Here is a 19,280-nt window from a genome sequence, read left to right as displayed (position 1 = left end):
TAGTCGTTCCACCAGGAAAGGGCTTTGTCTAAGAAGGTGCATGCTGCAAACTTTACTTTGCTTGCTTGAGGGCAAGCATAGATTTCAAACACTGAGTCGGTTTTCTCGAACCAGAGTGTTAGAGCAATGACACCTCCAGTGCCATTGAAATATTTGGGTTTAGCATTTGATAAATCTTTATACGAACACTCCCTTGGGTGTCCAAGACTTTCCCCATTATTTGAATTATGAGCACCACTGCCAGCTCCACTAGTACCACTAGCATTTATTTGCGTCATGGCAGCAGCCACAGTGGCGGTTACTGCTGCTTGGAAGATAGCAGGATCATACTATGAAGGTGGGGGTAGTGGTGGAATAGGTGGATTATTGTTGAAATGCCTATTTGATTTACGTGGTGGCAACTTTTTCTAAAAAGTTTTCAAAGATGAACACGGTGGTAAGAATTTAATAGTGATTATAAATCATGAGACTTTGAACCAATACAAACTGGTTCAATACGTATTATGTAAAGAGTTTGAAATAGGGTCTACCATAAGTAATAACTTGTAAAATATCATCAAGAATTTTGACAGATATTTTCCCAAGAAAAGAGAATGCATGTCAATTTATCGGTATATTAGATGTATAGAGTTCGGAAAATTTGACCCTGAAGTAGGTCTACAACATACCAACTTAACGATAAAATATTGATAGCATACCGACCTATCGAAAGATGAATATTCGAGGTCTAACTATAAACATGAAAAATAACACTAGACTCTATAAGTAGACTTAATCTATATCCAAAAGCGTGAGTAGGGTATGCCCTACTCGCGAGGAGTGTTGTTCTGCTTTGTACTAGTTTCAGCCCTAGATGTGGCCAACTGGTATTCTATTTTCAACAAACGCCTTTCTAATGCTGCTTGGCGCTGCTAAAGTTCTCTAATCTCGGCTCGGTTGGCAGTTAGTTCTCTCTCCAGAGCCTCAATGTGATTTATGGTTAACACTTGGTCTTCGCTCAAGTGGAGGAGGTGAACCGTGTTGACTACCGTGATGGCACCAACCTCCACAACTTGATGGATGACTTCTCTTACTTGCTCGTCGTTACGAGCAACTCAACGTACTAACACAGGGAAGGATCTGTCTTCTGAGCCTCCTTCATCAAGGTTGTAGAAGCTTTGGTCCCCATTATAGGGAAGGTGCTGACCCTGTTCATGACTCCACCCCTCTAAGTTTTTTTGCCCACCATGGTGTCAGACTTTGGAAGTTTTGTCGTGGATTAGGATATTAGGAAACTTGAGGTGGATCATAGACTTCTGGTTCCGAGTCAAAGTCGTCCTGAATATCCACTTCCTCGAAGTCTTCTTCTATTAGAGCCATAGGTTCGTCTTCTAGTTCCTCTTCGAGCCATCCTCCGTTCCCTGGATTTGGAAAGTACGGGTCCCCAGCAAATGAAATCCAACCATGTTATCTATGTGAGAATAGGGATGTAAGAGTTATTAATAAATTTAAAGAGAGTGTTATCATGTTATAAATACTCCTATAGTATTTTAATTTATGTTTAGTTCTAGATTTCTTTTCGTATATAGGTTTGGTAAGTTTTAGACTTTTTGCAACACCAAGATTACTCCCAAACACATGTTGGTCATATCTCAAATAGATATAGTTGATCAGACTATATTTATCCTAGATATGATTACATAAATGTCCAGTTTTAACTGTAGTATCCAACATCAAAATACTTTTATGTAGTTCTCACTTTGATATTGTTTCTTGTATGTATGCATGTTAGTATACTTCTTATAAAATACTTAGATTTTAAAAGTATACTTTTATTTAGAGCGCTTCAGCGCCATTGTATTTATAGTTGTATATCTGTTATGGTTTGAAATACTTAGTTCATTATAAACAATTCTTTGATACCAATCTATCACACCCCCAAACCGGAACGATGAAAACGTTTAGGGGCGGATGACGTCATTTACAGTATCACAACAATTGCATAATAGTAACCAAAGTAAGACAACCATTACATTGATAAAGTATAGTTTTACATTCGTGTTCAAATTAATGTATACTTAACACCAAAATGTATAGCAAAAGTTAAAAGACATGATTCTATGAAGCTCCCTCTTCTCAAAACATGTGGTTACCTGTTTATTGATTTCCTGAGAATACAAGTAGTTTTGAAAAGAGTGTCAAGAATTAAGTTGGTGAGTTCATAAGCACGTTTGTAATTGAAATCTGTCATTTGTTCCTTGAAAATGTAAGTATGTTTTCCAGAAAATGCTATATTTTCTATTATAAATGTGCTGTAGTCTTAATACCCTAAATCTGTCATTTTTTCCTTGAAAATGTAAGTATGTTTTCCAGAAAATCCTATATTTTTTGTTGTAAATGTGTTGTAGTCTTAATACCCTAAGACCAAAACGAGTAAATGTTATTGTACTCTGAGATAGTATAATGTAGTTTTAATTCACATAAAACCATGAAAAGTATGTTTTCTCTGTATTGGAATCATATTCTGTATTTGTACTTGTATAAAAACCGTGTAATTATAAGTGCCTGGATTCACCAGCTGTACTGTAAGATGCTGTATTATATTTCATTATTTAATAAAACTATGTGAAGTTGTTTACTTATTCATACACTACTTTCAATGTTCAATACCAAATTGTGATTTATCATAACCATGCTTGATGACCTAAGATGGCATGAACACGACATTCTTCAAGCGTCGCAATCGGTGCAACATTTGTCACCCCAGGCCTGTCAGCCTAACTATAACAGACTGTTAAGGTGCAGGATTGTCAGTCCCGTATAGATCTATACACAAGTGTCACGCTCTCCCTCCAGGAGACTCCGATTATAATTTCAGGACTTGGTTGCTGCTTAGATAAGTACGTGAAGTGTGTCACACAAATGCTATATTGATGGTTACATGTAGAATAATGAAAAGTTTCTTTGTAATGGATAAACTACAAGTATATCTCATAAACTATATTTATTATAGTTTCTATGTTTGTTTTCCGTATTGTATTTTGAACTTTGAAAATTAATATGTAAGTTGCGTAAAATATACTTATTATAGTTTATATGTATGTGTTCTTCTAAAATGAAAACCTTTGTATTGTTAATAATTCAGCAAGTCTACATCGTAAAATTCGTGATAAAGTTATTCTGTGAAACTTAATATTTATGTCCAAATGGTATTAAAATAGATTGCAAAAATTATAATATTTTTGTTTTAACAAGTTCTAAAGGATTTTGTACTTATATAAATAAACTATTTGTATAATTATGATTAAAAAAGCAGTCGAATAAATAATTCTATCCTAAGACCACAACCGAACAAGGAACATGAATAGAGTAAAATCATCAATTCTAAGCATGTTGAAGACTAATTATATAATTTATATGCATATAAATACATGTTTTTTAAATGGCATCTATTGACAATATTTGAAATCATTTAGATATTAACACAAAATTTCTTGTGTTACATTTGTATTCCCCCTCCCCCCCCCCCCCCAAAACAGTGAAAATTTATGAAAACGTAGGGGTATGAACTCACCTCGAGTGCCTGTTTTTGGTTGGGTATAAATTTGTCGTGATGATTCCCGAGATAGAATACATATAATTAACCGTATCCTAATTGTTTTAAACACAAAATAATGTGTATGTACCTGATTGTAATAATACTAGTTTATAAAGACTTACAATGATTTCTTAAGTAAAAGTGGTTGGAAGAATGAAACTCTTGGAAATGTTAGTCTTTAATTTAGGAAAGAAAAGAGGTTCGAAATTGAGAGAGAAATGAGGTGAAAATGTCTACGGGAAGTGTTTAAATGATCCATTTTGTTGCTTAAGTATAAAGGAAAAAGGTAGGCGGTTTGAAGCTAAATATCTAGATCTTTAAAGGAGTTTTCGGCCATAAAGTAGTCCAAAAAAAATGATTTTGGTGCATATATGGGACCCCTCACAGACAGATTTTGGTGCTGACCAAAATCAGTTTTCGGTACTAAGTATAAGTGGCCCCGCACGTTTGTGGTCTTAACCGAAACTCGATTTCGGTCCGAGGAGAGTGGGGATCTGCGAAGCTTTTCGGTTCCAAAGAGAATTGTTTTTGGGTTTTCGGTCCTCTTACATGGATTTAGGCCCCACAAATCGAAAACTTCATACTTAAGAATTCTTCAAATCTAAGAAAACTTTACAATTTAATAAATTTTTACTTATTTAAGTTATTTTTGATCGTTGACTTTTCTTGATTCATAACATCTTATATAACATATATTAGCATGATTTTCAACATATAAGCATTTATAACTTATATAAGTATGGTTATCAAAGTATGCAAATAAAATAACTTATATAAACATGCCTTTAAGACATTTAAGTTCTTATTATATTAATGCTATGATATGGATTTACTTGTATATGATTGTAGTTTAGACTTTTATTCATATAAGTTTGACTTACATTGACTTGAAGTAACGGGTTGTTATAGAACGGATTATGAAGAGACTTTTGCTCCGGTTGCCAAAATGACAATTGTCCGCATTCTAATTATTGTTTCTTTATTTCAACAGTGTAAGATTTATCAAATGACTATTAAAAATGCGTTCTTTAATGGTGATCTTCATGAGGAGGTTTACATGTATCCTCCTCCAAGTATTACTCACCGGCCATGTAAACTTTTTTGTCTCTAGAAAGCATTGTATGGTCTGAAACAGTCCACCCATGTTTGGTTTAAGAAATTTTATATAGTAATTACTTCCCTTGGTTTTCAATCAAGTTTTCATGATTCTACTTTGCTTGTCACATGTATAAGTGCAGGTTGGATCCTTCTTTCCTTATATGTTGATGATATAATTATTATTGGTGATGATCATGATTGTATAGAATTGTTGAAACATGATATTTCAACTCATTTTTCTATGAAAGAATTTTGTTTCTGTGTTAGTTCTTAGGTTTTGATGTTGGTAAATCTACATAAACCAAACTATATCTCAAATTTTCTTCAACATGCTCGACTTCCGGATAACAGAACAATTGATACCCCTCTAGAGAGTAATTCCAACTACTCTCCAATTGATAGTGTTCCCTTGGCGGATCCAAGCCTTTATTGTACCATTATGGGGAAATTAGTCTATCTTACTGTCAATATACAAAATATTGCTCATGTAGTTCATGTGGTTAGCCAGTTTTTCACTGCTCCTTCCACGGTTCATTAGGGAGTTGTTCTTCGTATGTTGAGATATCTTTGTGGTACTCAGTTTGGCAGTCTGGTGTTTCCTTCTACTTCCTATATTGATTTGCGTACTTGTAGTGACACTGACTGGTAGTAACAATATTTTTTATCACAAGTCTACCATTGGGTATTGTATCTTTCTTGGAGATTCGCTGATTTCATGGAAGAGTAAGAAACAAAATGTTGTCTTTCGTAAATCTATAAAATCTGAGTGTCTATATTTCTCAGCCATGGGTGTTTATATTTTTGGCTTCTTGCAAACATGGGTGTTTATATTTCTCAACCTACCCGTTTGCATTTTGACAATGGGAGTACGATACTGATTGCCAAGAATTTGTTGTTTCATGAGCGGAAAAAAATATTGAGATTGATTGTCATTTCACTTGTCGCCACTTTCAACAGGGAACTATTTCTCTTCTTCATGTTTCATCAACAATGCAGATTGCTGATATACTTACAAAAATCTTAACTACTCCTCAGCTTCACTTTCTGTCTGACAAACTCTGAATGCTTATTCTTATGGTATTATGAGTTTGAGGGGAAATGTTAGCATAACAAAGTTATTAGACATTTTGTGGTTTGGCCCTAATTGGCCCTTTAGCGCTATAGCTAGTTTTAATCTTCCTATTTATATTGTCTTTTGTCTTTCTTTTGTAATTGTAATATCTTTTATGACTCAATAATGAAACCCTAGCAGTACTTTATTCATTATTTTTCAACAAACAATTAGTTAAGTTCATAGATCTATTGTAAAAATCCATACTAATCCCGATTTATCCTTAGTCGATACACGTTCGACTAGGTGGCACCTAGTTATTAATCCACAAAAAGAAAGTTACTTAAGTTCTTAGATTTGTTGTATTTTTAATATCTTGAATATGTTCTATCCCAATATAAAATAGTATTTTACTAGTTATATTAACTTGATATGTTTAGATAATAGCCGTATTTTTGTTATTTTGCGAGTGTTTCATTGTTGATAAACATACACACAAATATATATATATATATATATATATATATATATATATATATATATATATATATATATATATATATATATATATATATATATATATATATATATATATATATATATATATATATATATAACAATCAATGATTTTGTTTTTTGTAGGTTTGATGAATTAAAAGGAAAACATACTTTCGTGTTGATGGTTGGCTAACAATGTTTTTTTGTACAAGAATTGACCATTAAAACTTGTTTCAAATATTCAAAAAATGGTAATATTGTCAAATTTCTTAGATGATATTACATTTTTTTGAAATCAATGGTTTTGGTTTTTGTAGGGTAGATGAATTAAAAGGAAAACAAACTTTGTTTCTTGTTCATGGTTAGTTAAAAATGTTTTTTTTTTGTTTTTGTACAAGAATTGACCATTAAACTAGTTTCAAATGTTAAAAAATGGTAATATTGTCAATTTCTTAAGCGATATTACATTTCAATGGTCAAATATGTAAAAAAAAAGTTATTGTATAAATATAAATCGGAAACAAAATATGTTACATTTCAAATTTATTAGCTCTTTAGAATATCATCATTCTTTATATTAATCATTGATTCTTATATAAAATTTTGCTTTAAATTTGAAATCTTTTGATGAAAAGTATAGTTCTGATAAGAATGAGACTCATGTACTACATGAGTTTATTTAAGAAAAAAAAACTAAATATAAAACTTTAAACATTTGATAAGTTTGAATTTATAAAAAAATATGAAAAATATTGAATTATAAAAATTAGAGTGTTTTTTTCTGTTAAATTTAAACAAATAATAAATAAATGTAGAAAATTAATGAAGCTTTAATTTAATAATTTTAAAATTAAAAGAAAAGTTTATTAAGAAAATTAATATGCATTTATTATTGCATTTAAATAGCATGTGACATTAATAAAATAGAAAAACCATAAAATGACATATAAAATAAAAATTAATTCAAAATAACTAAAAAATAATATTTGACAAATTGAATGAGAGTGAAAATTGGTAAAAAAAAAAAAAAAAAAAAAAAAACACTTTAATTTATTGGAGTACATTATTAAAAATAGAGTTGGATATGATTGGATTTGGATAGGTTTCAGGTAAACTCAAGCTCAATTCGGTTTTTGAAACCAATTTGATTTTGGGTTGTCTTTTTAGCCAATCCCTTTTTAATGGGTTTGGTTTTTGGTTTCGGTTTCTCAATTTCTTGTATCGGGTTTTCTTCTTTTTTTGTTTCAACCCATGCGTTTGATGTGTATTGATTTTTTAATTTCAACTCAGTAGGTTAACTTACTATACTATAATTATTAATAATACATTAGATTTTCTAACACATTCTTAATTAACAAAGGTTTTATATCATAACGGTAACGTGAATTGACAGAAATGTACCCTTAGCAAATGATTGAATGTTTAAGTCCCTTTGAAGATAAAAGGTATAGATTTAGGTGTAGGATACTGGGTTCATGTGCCGCCGTTCTAAAAAAACACATTCATCAACACTAACTTATGTTTTTAGTTATAACTGATACATTAACTGTTAATAATATATGAAATGTATTAAATAATAATATATAACATATATGGTCGGTTTATGGCTCGATTTATATTGGGTCAGTTTAAATTTTTTGGTTGGTTTCAAAGTTAGAATTGAACCCAAAACAAAATTTTCGGTTTTAAAAGCTTCAAACCTAAAATTGACGATCTGTTTAAATTTTTACAGTTTCAATTTATTAATTTTCTATTTCGGTTCCTATTAAAAAGATACAAATAAACAAAATATGTTTTAGTTTGTATGGTAAATTTGTATCGAAACACTTTGTCCAACAAGTTTGCAAATCTGAAATAGTACATGCATGTGCTCCAAAAACTTTGGAAAAAGCACATGCTCAACGCTTGTTTTTAAAAGTAAAACCACCAACAAGGAGATAAGATATTATTGTGGTTCAGAAAGGGAATACCCACTACATATAGATTCTCCAACACAAATGCTCTTATATGGTGAAAAGATTTTTCACTGAGACAACTATCTTACATGGTAAAAGAACATGTCACTAAGGTTAATGTGACAACTAGATGTCGGATACGTACGATATAGTCATATTTTTAATCATCTATATATATATATATATATATATATATATATATATATATATATATATATATATATATATATATATATATATATATATATATATATATATATATATATATATATATATATATATATATATAACAATTCAAACATTATGGTACCAAATATAATGGGTATCAAATTGTCTGGCCACCAATAATTTCCATAGGTAAAAGTTGGTAATTTTATATAAGAAAATGTATGGTGTTTTGTGAATAAGGAGTTACATGTACTTTAAACATTTTGAAAAGTTAATGGGCGTTTGTGGAGTTTTGTAAGGGTTGTGATTGAAAATTCGATCCAACTAGGATTTATTAAGTTCTACCAAAAATTTTAAAATCAAATAAGTGAAGAAAATGGGACACAACATGAGTTTAAACTTTAAACTTTTTGAATATAGTAAATGCTAATAAATCTTTAAAAATCTTAAACACCAAACATAATATATATATATATATATATATATATATATATATATATATATATATATATATATATATATATATATATATAGTAAATGCTAATAAATCTTTAAAAATCTTAAACACCAAACATAATATATATATATATATATATATATATATATATATATATATATATATATATATATATATATATAGATTATTTTGTTTTTACTAACTATTTTGAACCGGAATGCATAGATCTGGACCAACGGATATAATTAATCAATGGACATGATTTGAGGGTGTATGCTATTACAATGGGATAACATGCACCATATAATCACATAAATTTTAGCAAAAAAGGTATTTTGGACAATTAACTATATTTATAAAATGAAATTTTCGGATTTTTACGGATGATTAATTCTCCTAGTTTTAAAAATCTGAATTTTTTTTAATTAATTCAATCTTAATTCTAACGTAATTTGTATACATAACCAATTTTATTCTGTCAAATATTTTTTTGTTAGAATGATGTTCTTTCAGAATTTTATTCTATTAGAATATTTTTGAAGAATAACAATATTCTTGAATCCGATGTTGAAAAATAACAATATTCTAATATATATTCTTATACATCCGAAATTAAAAACAAATTCATACATATTCTTACAGATTAAAAGTCTTATACATTTTAATATAATTATACATATTCTAAAATAATATCAACAAAAATGAATAAAATTCTTTAAAAATAACAACATTCTAAAATTGTAAGTATGATCAAACTTTATTCATTCATCAAGTTATTTCCTATTAGGTCTTCAACGTATTCTTCCAACATTCCTATAAAAAATACAACAAAAACTAATAATGGTTAAAAACATGTTACTTGCAATTAACTATCACTTAATATATTCTGGTAGAATACATAGAATATGACAGAATACATAGAATACATTCTGACAAAATACATAGATTGTATTCTGTAAGAATACATGCTGACGGAATACATATGTGACAACCCAAAGTTTATTCCGTTATTATGTCCCGTTTCCGTTAATGGAATATTCTGTTTTATAAAAGTTCCGTCAATTTGGAGTCGGCAAATAAATAAATGTTTTATTTATTTATATTTCATACTATTATTGTCGTGATAAAATAAATAAAAACACGTAAAAATATCATTTCCATTTAATTGGAAAAAAGTTATTTTTATTACGACTATTTAACCGGGTAAAAAGTTTAAACCTTGTTAAACATAAGTATCGGGTAGTCGTATGCCGGGTACAACACCCAAGCCTTATATAAAGGAGGGTGGGCACTCCATAGGAACCTTTTACCACTCTAGACCTACTTTCTCTCTCTACTCTCTCTCCTCTCTCTCCTCAAGCCCGATTTCATCCAAAAACCGCAAGTTTTCGCCTCCAAAACGTAAGTTCTCTTACCCTAACTTGTTCTAGGCACCTTTGATTTGTGTTTTAGCTTGAAAATCATGTAAGAAGGCTGTAAAGGAGGAGTTTACGGCCTAAGAACCTTCTTAGGCCGTAAACACCTAAAATGTGGCCAAAAGTGTCAAATTTCTTCCCCTTAAGCCTAGAAACTAGCCTTATACTTAACGTAGAAGTGTTTGGACCTTGAATCATCAAATTTTGGGGCTTGAAAGAGGGTTTATGGTCCAAGCACATGCTTAGACCGTAAACACCCTCTAGTCTTGCAAACCAAGCCCAAAACACTTCCAAATCACATTTAGGCTGAAGATATGGCTTAGGGACTTGCTATTTCGGACTTGGAACACCCAAACATCAACATTTGAGGGGTAAACTAGAGTTTACGGCCTAAGCATATGCTTAGACCGTAAACTCCCCTAAAGAGCCTTATACCCTTACTAGAACTTGTTAGGAATGAGCCAAGGGCCTTGTAATCAAAGATTGAGGGTGTCCAAGAGTTTACTACCGTAAACCATGGGGTTTACGGCCGTAAACTCCCAAGGAGAGGTCCTTGGACTGTAAACTCCAAGGGAGTATACTTTTGGAACCTTAAACACCCCTATAGCCTTGTATGTTACCTTAGAATCACCCCTAGAACCACTTGAGGCTTGAAAACACTCAAAAACACTCCTCCCATGAGTTTACGGCCGTAAACTCATGGGGGATATGGTCTCCCAACCGTAAACTCACTCAAGGTGAGTTTTAGAAGAGTAAACTCCATGGTGAGGTCTTATACTCTTTCCTTGCAACCCATTAGCCTTCTAACACTCAACCATAAGACCTTTAATCACATTTGGATGCCTATATGTGTTTAATTAGAGTTTAAATCACTAATTACTTATAAACATATGTATTCATATGTTACTAGGGTCATAAAGGGTGTACAAGTCTTTACTTGATAGCAAACGCTCATCCGACACTTCCACCCGATCTACTCATCTCAGGTGAGTTCATACCCCGTAATGAACCTTTTTAAATGTTTTTATACGTTTTAGGGGGGATACAAGTATAAATTCTACAAGTTTTTATTATTAAATCATATGTGATTCACAAATTATCATTTAAAAAGGGATTTTTCCAACACTTTTAGCTGTTTTCCAATAAAACTGTTTTAGTTGATTATCAAATGCATTTTTAAGATTAAATTGTTATTAAACTGTGTTTAAATTACTTTTCTTTTAAAATATATCTACCCTAATATATTTATATAAGTAAGGCTTGAAGGACTTAAGACCGATAGTTCGCCTTATTTCCTGTTCTTGTTTGATGTGGTCTTAGGGTATCGGTTATCCGTCCGACTGTCGTTGATTTCTTAGTTATATATCATATATATTCGTGTTACATATGAAAGTCTTCATCTCACTCAATACCTTTGTTATTCAAAGGCAGGATATCATACACTCTAGATAGCTATAATAGGTATAGCTAAGACTACTACCGTTATCTCTACTACTGCTATACTCAATATAACGGCTATTACTACAAGATAATACTTGTATAAGAGAACACTCTAAGAACTATACAAAATACTATTATACTAAAATACCGAAGAATACATGAATCCAGAGATAACACACTATCCCTCTATAAGACACTCTACTACGCTTACACCATGTGACCAGGGCTTTCTGGATGGAAGGCAACACTACACGTATAGATCTATATGGGGCAGACACTATTACATCCCGACTGGTAGCTACAGTCCGAGCCGACTAGGCTCAGGGGTGGCACTACATCACTAAATTACGCATGATCGGGAAGGTCATCGGGTTCTCTATTACAACTTCAGTCTGGTCACCTGAGGGGTTACACCTTTATCCAACATAATACACTAAGACTTAAGTCTAAACTAACATCCCGAAGTAAGTAAATATCTATTACTAATGGAAGTTTGCACCACTTCTACTGTTAACAAGCATAACTTTTCTTCACCTATGTTACTCACATGAGATTTATTACTATACTTTTACAACTGAAGGTTTTCAATGATAATGCTTACACACAACTCAAAGGATTTAACTTACAAAGTACTTTTCTGGAAAATATAGGATTTTCTAGGGATTTCTACTACTTATAAACATAAATTTCAGTTTTTATTCTATAAGTTAAAAACACTTTTATACAACAAAGACACTAAATTCTTATGAACTCACCAACTTTATGCTGATACTCGTTTTCAAAATAACTTGTATCCTCAGGTCAAAGATAGACAGGTACAGGTGCAGCTTTTGGAGAAGATGGAGCACATACAAGACCCATCTTTTATTTTGTTAAACTTTTGGTGTCTATGAAACTATACAGAACACGTTTGTAATTAAATTTACCATATTTAGGTAATGGTTGTTGTCGCTTGCTTTTACTATTATGCAATTGTTATGATACTTTACATGACGTCCTCCACCCCAGAACGTATTCCGTCGTTATTGGTTTTGGGTGTGACAACATAGAATACAACTATCCTTATTTCTTAAGGTTTTACCCTAAGAACCAACTATCCTTCATTCATTCGTTCCTAAGGATTTACCTAAAGAATTGGCACGAAGTCCATTGCTGCCAAAATTTATCTATCGGGTACTATATCCATAGCTATCAGGTGCTAACTCCATAGTCACCAAGGTTCAGTTAACAAGTGCTAACTCCATAGTCTCCAAGGCTTACTCAACAAGCGCTAACTCCATATTTGCCAAGGTTTACTCTGTTGGATTAATGTCTAAGTCCATAACTATAATTGGTAAGACTTGACCCGACCCGGCATGGTCCATTTGGGTTGCAAACCTTCATGCACTTAGATAGACTGTAATGAGAGAAATAAGACACTTATGGTTATTAATATATTATAAGTTCTAGTATATTAATAATAAGAATAATAAGATTGTTTAATTAGTATTGATCAAGAATTAATCTAGGATTAATTAAGTGATCAAAAGAAGACTAATTAAATATATGGGTTGATTGTGTAAATCATCCATACTTATATAGTGGGCTAATGCTCCATGGATAATCAAGTTGGGCTAAAACCCATAGGATGGTCCATGGGTGCTCCATGGTGTATTTGAACCCATGGATCCAAGGAAATGGAAAGTCATGACAATTAAGGATTTACCCTAATTGTAACACTATATAATGATCTTATTCTTGACAAAAATCGGCCACTAGGATTATTCTAGAGAGGGCTAGCCGATTTCATGAAGTGTAGAACTCTCTCAAGTTATTCTAAGTGTTTTGATAACTGTGATTCCATTTGAGGCTTCCACACTATTAGGGCTAGGCACTCAAGCTTCATGAAGACTTTCTACATCAAAGAGGTATGTATTCTATCTTGTTATATTCATGTTTTGTATGATAGATTAGGATGATACCTTGGATATTCTTATTTGCATGTATAATAGAGAAAACATAGATCCAAGGTATTTAGGGTTGCATGTACACTTAGGAGTGTTAGAATGCTCAAAACCCAACAGTGGTATCAGAGTCTAGGCATGTTTTCTTGTTATACTTGCAAATGGAGCTGAAAAATCGAGTTGTGATGCTGTCAGCCCAGCAGACTCGCCGAGTCCATGAAGGGACTCGACGAGTCCAAGGCAAAATTCATCCAACTCGCCGAGTTATGTTCATGCACTCGACGAGTTGGACCCCAGACAGCATATTTTCAAGGTTTTTGGCTAGAAATGGACTAGGAACATTACCCTACGTTGTTTTTGAACTTATAAACTTGTTTTTTAATGTGGTAATGTTCATGCTAATCCATTTTCAAAGATAATTGTCAATAGATTCATGTTTTGTATTAGTTTAAGGTTTAGACTAATTACATGAAGAAGTTTGATATGAATTATCTTGTTCTTATGAGTTGCTTAGATTAATAGAAAAGTTAATTGAAATAGTTGTTTTCAATCCATTTTAATCTAAGAGTTGAGTACAAAATGTGTTTGTGTAACTTGTCCTCAAGTTACATGAAGAGTCACATTAAAGACTCATAAAACTCATAAAAGTTATTAATGGTTACAAAATGAAGAGTCTTGTGTCATTGAATTTTTTTTTATGACTCCATAACTTGTCCTCAAGTTATGGAAATTCAAGAGTCACTTCATTAATAAATAAATAAATAAATAAAGTGTAACCTTAATTAATTCCATAAGTTATAAAAATAAAGAAAAGATTAATTCTTTTATTAGTTTAAAGTCTTCCATAAGTTATGGAACTTGAAGAGTTTTTTGGATTAAAACTACTTTAAACACATAAGTTATGGAATTAATTAGTTTTGAATAGTTTCAAAACTTGCCCTCAAGTTTTGGAATTTGAAAAGTTTTCACTTATGAATACTTTAATTCCAAGTTAGCCCTTAGAATTTTAAAAAAAGTTAAAATTCAACACTTATACTATTTATAACATTAATGGTTAATTATTATATATATGTATAAGAACAAGTCGTTTTACCGTTAGTAGGCCTCATTCACGAAGCCGGTCTATAAGGTGGGTATAAGGTTGTTGCCTATAAAATGGCGACTTAATGGGTGTCTACTCTCACCCACCGCTTGCTTGACTGGTGGAGGGTCGTTAGCCGAACGGGTAGGACAATGACTTTAAATTCTCCCTTCATTAAAAGTATTAATGATAAATATAAAGTAACTAAAATCTTAATAATTCCCAATCTTAGTTACTTTAGGAAAAATGTGAATTTGGTGCTAACCCATGGAATTCACACTTTGTACCTTACCAAGTCGTTGGTGGAGCGTGTGTGGTTAACCGGCACACTAACTTGGACTAGTAAGGACCACGAAGGGTGACTTAATGTTTGTCATAGATCAATGGAGCGTGTGTGGTTAACCGGCACATTGATTAGGTGATAATATTAAGGATACCAAGTGAATTGGTATGGTTATTCACACCTTGTTTTGTGATCCTCGGCATCCCAGTCACAAAATTTGAGAGGGCACACTCGAGATTGAAACATGCCATTGAAAAGTTCAATGAATCTCAAAAGATCTAGGAATTTCAAATCCAATTAAAACCTAATAAATTATTTCGTTGTTCATGGTGGAAATTGGTGAATCGTCATTCGCCTACCTTCAAATATTTTATAGCTTGGATTACGGCATCCCTCTTCTAAGTTATAAAATAGTTTGTTGGGTCCTAGCCTTAATATTTCATATTGGGTGTCATATTAAGGACTTTAAATCAACTATCTTGAATATCTCCCAAAACATGTCTGGTTTAGACATTTATGATCTTCCCAAATCTCTTGAAGATGATGTTCCTCAACATCATGCTTCACTTCCTTTATCTCCTCCAATTATTCTCCCTCACCCACAAGTTCTTGAAAAGTTTAAAGTCACTCAAGCCCTATTGGCAAGTTAAGGTCTTGGTGTGGTCACATCTTGGAGATGTAGTCACATATTGACAAGACGGGAGAGTTGGGTGTCAAAGTCTCGTGAAAGTTGGATGTTCAATCACTTTCTTAGTAACATAGCGGGTCACTTTGGGACTACTATGAGACAGACTATGACACGAGCCTTAATGATCTTATCTATTTGCTTTGTGCTGTGGAATCAGCAATGATTTGGAACACTAGTAAAGCAAATTTTGTTAGAAGATCAACTTCCCAAACCTTAAATGGACATTGGCAATGGTAGCATTGGATATCTAGAAAAGCATTTCTCTTCCCAATGGAAAGGGATCGGCCATAGTCAACTCGGTTGACCAAATGGTAAAGAGAAAGGCTAAGTCTGAAATAGTCTCATGTGCCATTATCAAAGGGTCTCCATATGTTTATATTGCCAAAGAAAGGGGCATTGGTTGCGAAGCTGCCCTATTTACCTGAAAGGTCATAAGGTTGATCAAGTCAAGAGGTTTGACTCTACTTCGGGTAAAATACACTGTATAACTCTGTTAAGTTCCTATTTGGAGATTCTTATTACATAATGTGAATGGGTCACATGCTGATGTCTTTTAAGAATCAAAGAAAAGATAGGAAGCTTAAAGTAAGTATATGCTGATTCTGATTGTGAAGATGGGTTTCGATCGCATGGTTCGGTAATCAGAATTTTGAGCTGTTGCTTAAGAGTTATAATATATTGCTTGTGAATAGATAACAACAAGGTTTTCATGTGGATTGTAAGGATAAGTTTTTCCGCAAAGTTTTAAAATAAATAAAAAAAAAGGGTTTTAATTTTATTTATTTTAAAAATATCCTTACAATGGCATCGGTGGAAAATTGTTGCTTATATGTTTCCAGTAAGAGCAATATTGGAAAGTGGATTTGATTCTTTCATTTGTGGTAGTGTCTGAATTTACCAAATGAAGAAAGTTTTTCATCACCCAAGTTTCAATTGGACAGAAACTTGGAATCATACAAGTTGTATTGTATGATGAATGAGAATTTTCATCTTTGAAAAATTAAGACTAATTCTTTGATCACATGTATATGTGAGTCAATTGAAGGACTAAGGAATTAGGTACACTGGGTGTGCGCTGGTCAAGGTCCACCACAAAGATTGATTTGTCATGATTTACTAAAGATTAGTAAATATGATTATACTTATAAGGTTAAGTATAATTTTGTAACATTGGAAAACGAATAAGAAGAATCAAATTAGGCAGAAAGATAAAAGTTTCTCAAATCTAAAAGGACGGGAGAGTACTTTAGTATCAGCTTTGTGATCATCTTAATGATTAAGAAACCATATCAAAATTTGTTCTCTAAGAAAGTCTTAGTGCATTCTTATGACTAAGAAGAAGGGATCTTGAAATTGTTGAAATGGTTAAATCAAGAAGATGAATCATACTTCGTTCCAATACAAGTCTTGGAGTCATACTCCAAGATTGTAATTTGAGTGACATGTCTTAAAGAAGGTTTAAGACACTTATCAAATGTAAGAGTAAAATGTTTTCTACTCTTGTACATTTGAGATTGGTAAGTTGTGATGTCTTGGATGAGACAAAGACCAACTAAGACCAATTGTGTGAAGTGTTAGTCTTGATAAGAATCCGCACTATCCCTTGAATATTTGTTTTATCAAGGAATGGTTCTTGACTAGGAAAACTTATATGTCAAGGGGACAGTGGGAGCCTTAAAGATCCTGAAAGAGTTTCAAGATTTAATCAAGAGTAAAACCTGTAATTTATCACTAGCACACGACTTAAGGTTTTCAACCTATCGTGTTGACATAATTCTTATTTCTGTACCTACTTCAAATAAGTTGAATTTACATGTGAGTTATCAGAGTTCAACTTGGAAGCATTGGTGGGCCTTGTGTTACCAAGGTGACAAGAAACTAAGATTGAATAAGTTTAATCCATGTAGGGCTGAATTTGTCACTAACCTTATCTTGTGATTATGGTTTTGACAAATTCGCATGGATAGGAACTCATACACTATTAAATCTAAGTGTCATAAGGTTTCTCTCCGATTCATGAAAATGATGGTGAGGAAATGCTTTCACTAAATAGATTTTAAGTAGATATCAATTGTGTCATTTGCATTTTCAAAAGTCATTAGTGGAGCGCGTGTGGTTAACCGGCACACTAACATGGACTTGTGAGAAATGGCAAATGCCTAAGCAATTGAGACTATGATTACGGCATCCCTTTTCATAGTTCTGAAAATTGTTTAGACACACATGTGAGCTATCTAAGAAAGGGTGTATGAATCTAAATTTCAGAAGTCCAACAGATTTCTGGAAATGTGTCAGAGCTAGTGGGAGCATAAGTGTTATGCTGATAATCATCATGTTAGTGGGAGCATGACTATTATGATTAGTATTGCAAGCTAGCAATGTTAATTATAGAAAACAAAGTTTCAATCCGTGAAGTTGCAGGGGTTGAAAAGTTGTTTTGCTATAATTAAGGGAGAGGAAATTATACTTCATGTCAATTCTAAAGCTTATGTCAATTCTAAAGCTTAGATTGAGATTTTAATCATCTTTAGTCAAGAATATATGTGAATTTTGTGTTGGAATGGTTCAACTTGAAGAAATTCTATATATATTGCATTTTCAAAATTCGATTATGATTACGGCATCCCTCTTCATAGTTAAATTTTGAAAACATGGCAAATAAAAAATATTGTAGCAAAAGACTGGTCTAGTGTCATGTCTTTATGTCAAACATCATGAATAGTATCCCATATGCTTCGGATATAGGATCGATTTCATGTGCTATAATATTCATCCTTTCTAAATTTTCCAAATGCTTAAGGCATATAGAAGGGAAAAGTCTAGAACTGGATATGACTAAAGTGATTAAGCAATTGTCGAGGACAATCTGAGGTTCGCCAAAGATTGGTTGCTCAGGGACATTTGGAAGTCTAGTGTTAATTTTGGTAGGACCATATTGACATTTTCTGAAAAGAGGTAACTCTTGTTCGGAAGTGATAGTCAAATGGGACTATGGAAATGTCTCCATAGGTGGAAGTTATTCAATCTATGTAAGATTAGGAAACTTAATGCAAGAAGGATGTTCCCAAGGAGCTGATCTCCTTTGGAATGCTCTGTAATGGTTGTTGCCAAGTCTTTCTGACTTCGTGCATAATCATTACAAGAGGATCAATGCATATAAGTTTAGAATCTAACAGATTTCAGTAAATGACATAAATTTGGAATTCTTGCATTTACAATAAGGATTTGAGATTGTGAAATGAGTATCATTGGAATTATGTTCAATTTATCTACATCACAACGTAAGGATCATAGACAAATATAGTGTGCATACTTGGGGTATGGCATAACTATTGTTTAGAAAAACAAAGTGTACATGCTAGGAGCATGGGACGACTGTTGTTTTTTATTCAAGTCTTAAGTTGATATTTGAAACATTGAATAATGTGTAATCAATATGGTGATAAATAAAAGGTGGTTTTATTTATATTCAAAAGGGTTCTGAGACCATATTAGATTCGATTATTATTGTGTTTCACTTTGCATGTTTTGACTTCCAAAATAGCTAGGTTATTCTTTTCGAATGACTAAGTTATTTAAACACTCCACAGTCGTTCATATGTTGGAAGTAGGTATGAATCAAGACT

The sequence above is a fragment of the Lactuca sativa genome, chromosome 5, assembly GCF_002870075.4.
Source record: "Lactuca sativa cultivar Salinas chromosome 5, Lsat_Salinas_v11, whole genome shotgun sequence".
In the NCBI taxonomy this organism is placed as follows: Eukaryota; Viridiplantae; Streptophyta; class Magnoliopsida; order Asterales; family Asteraceae; genus Lactuca; species Lactuca sativa.
This window is presented reverse-complemented; position numbering follows the sequence as displayed.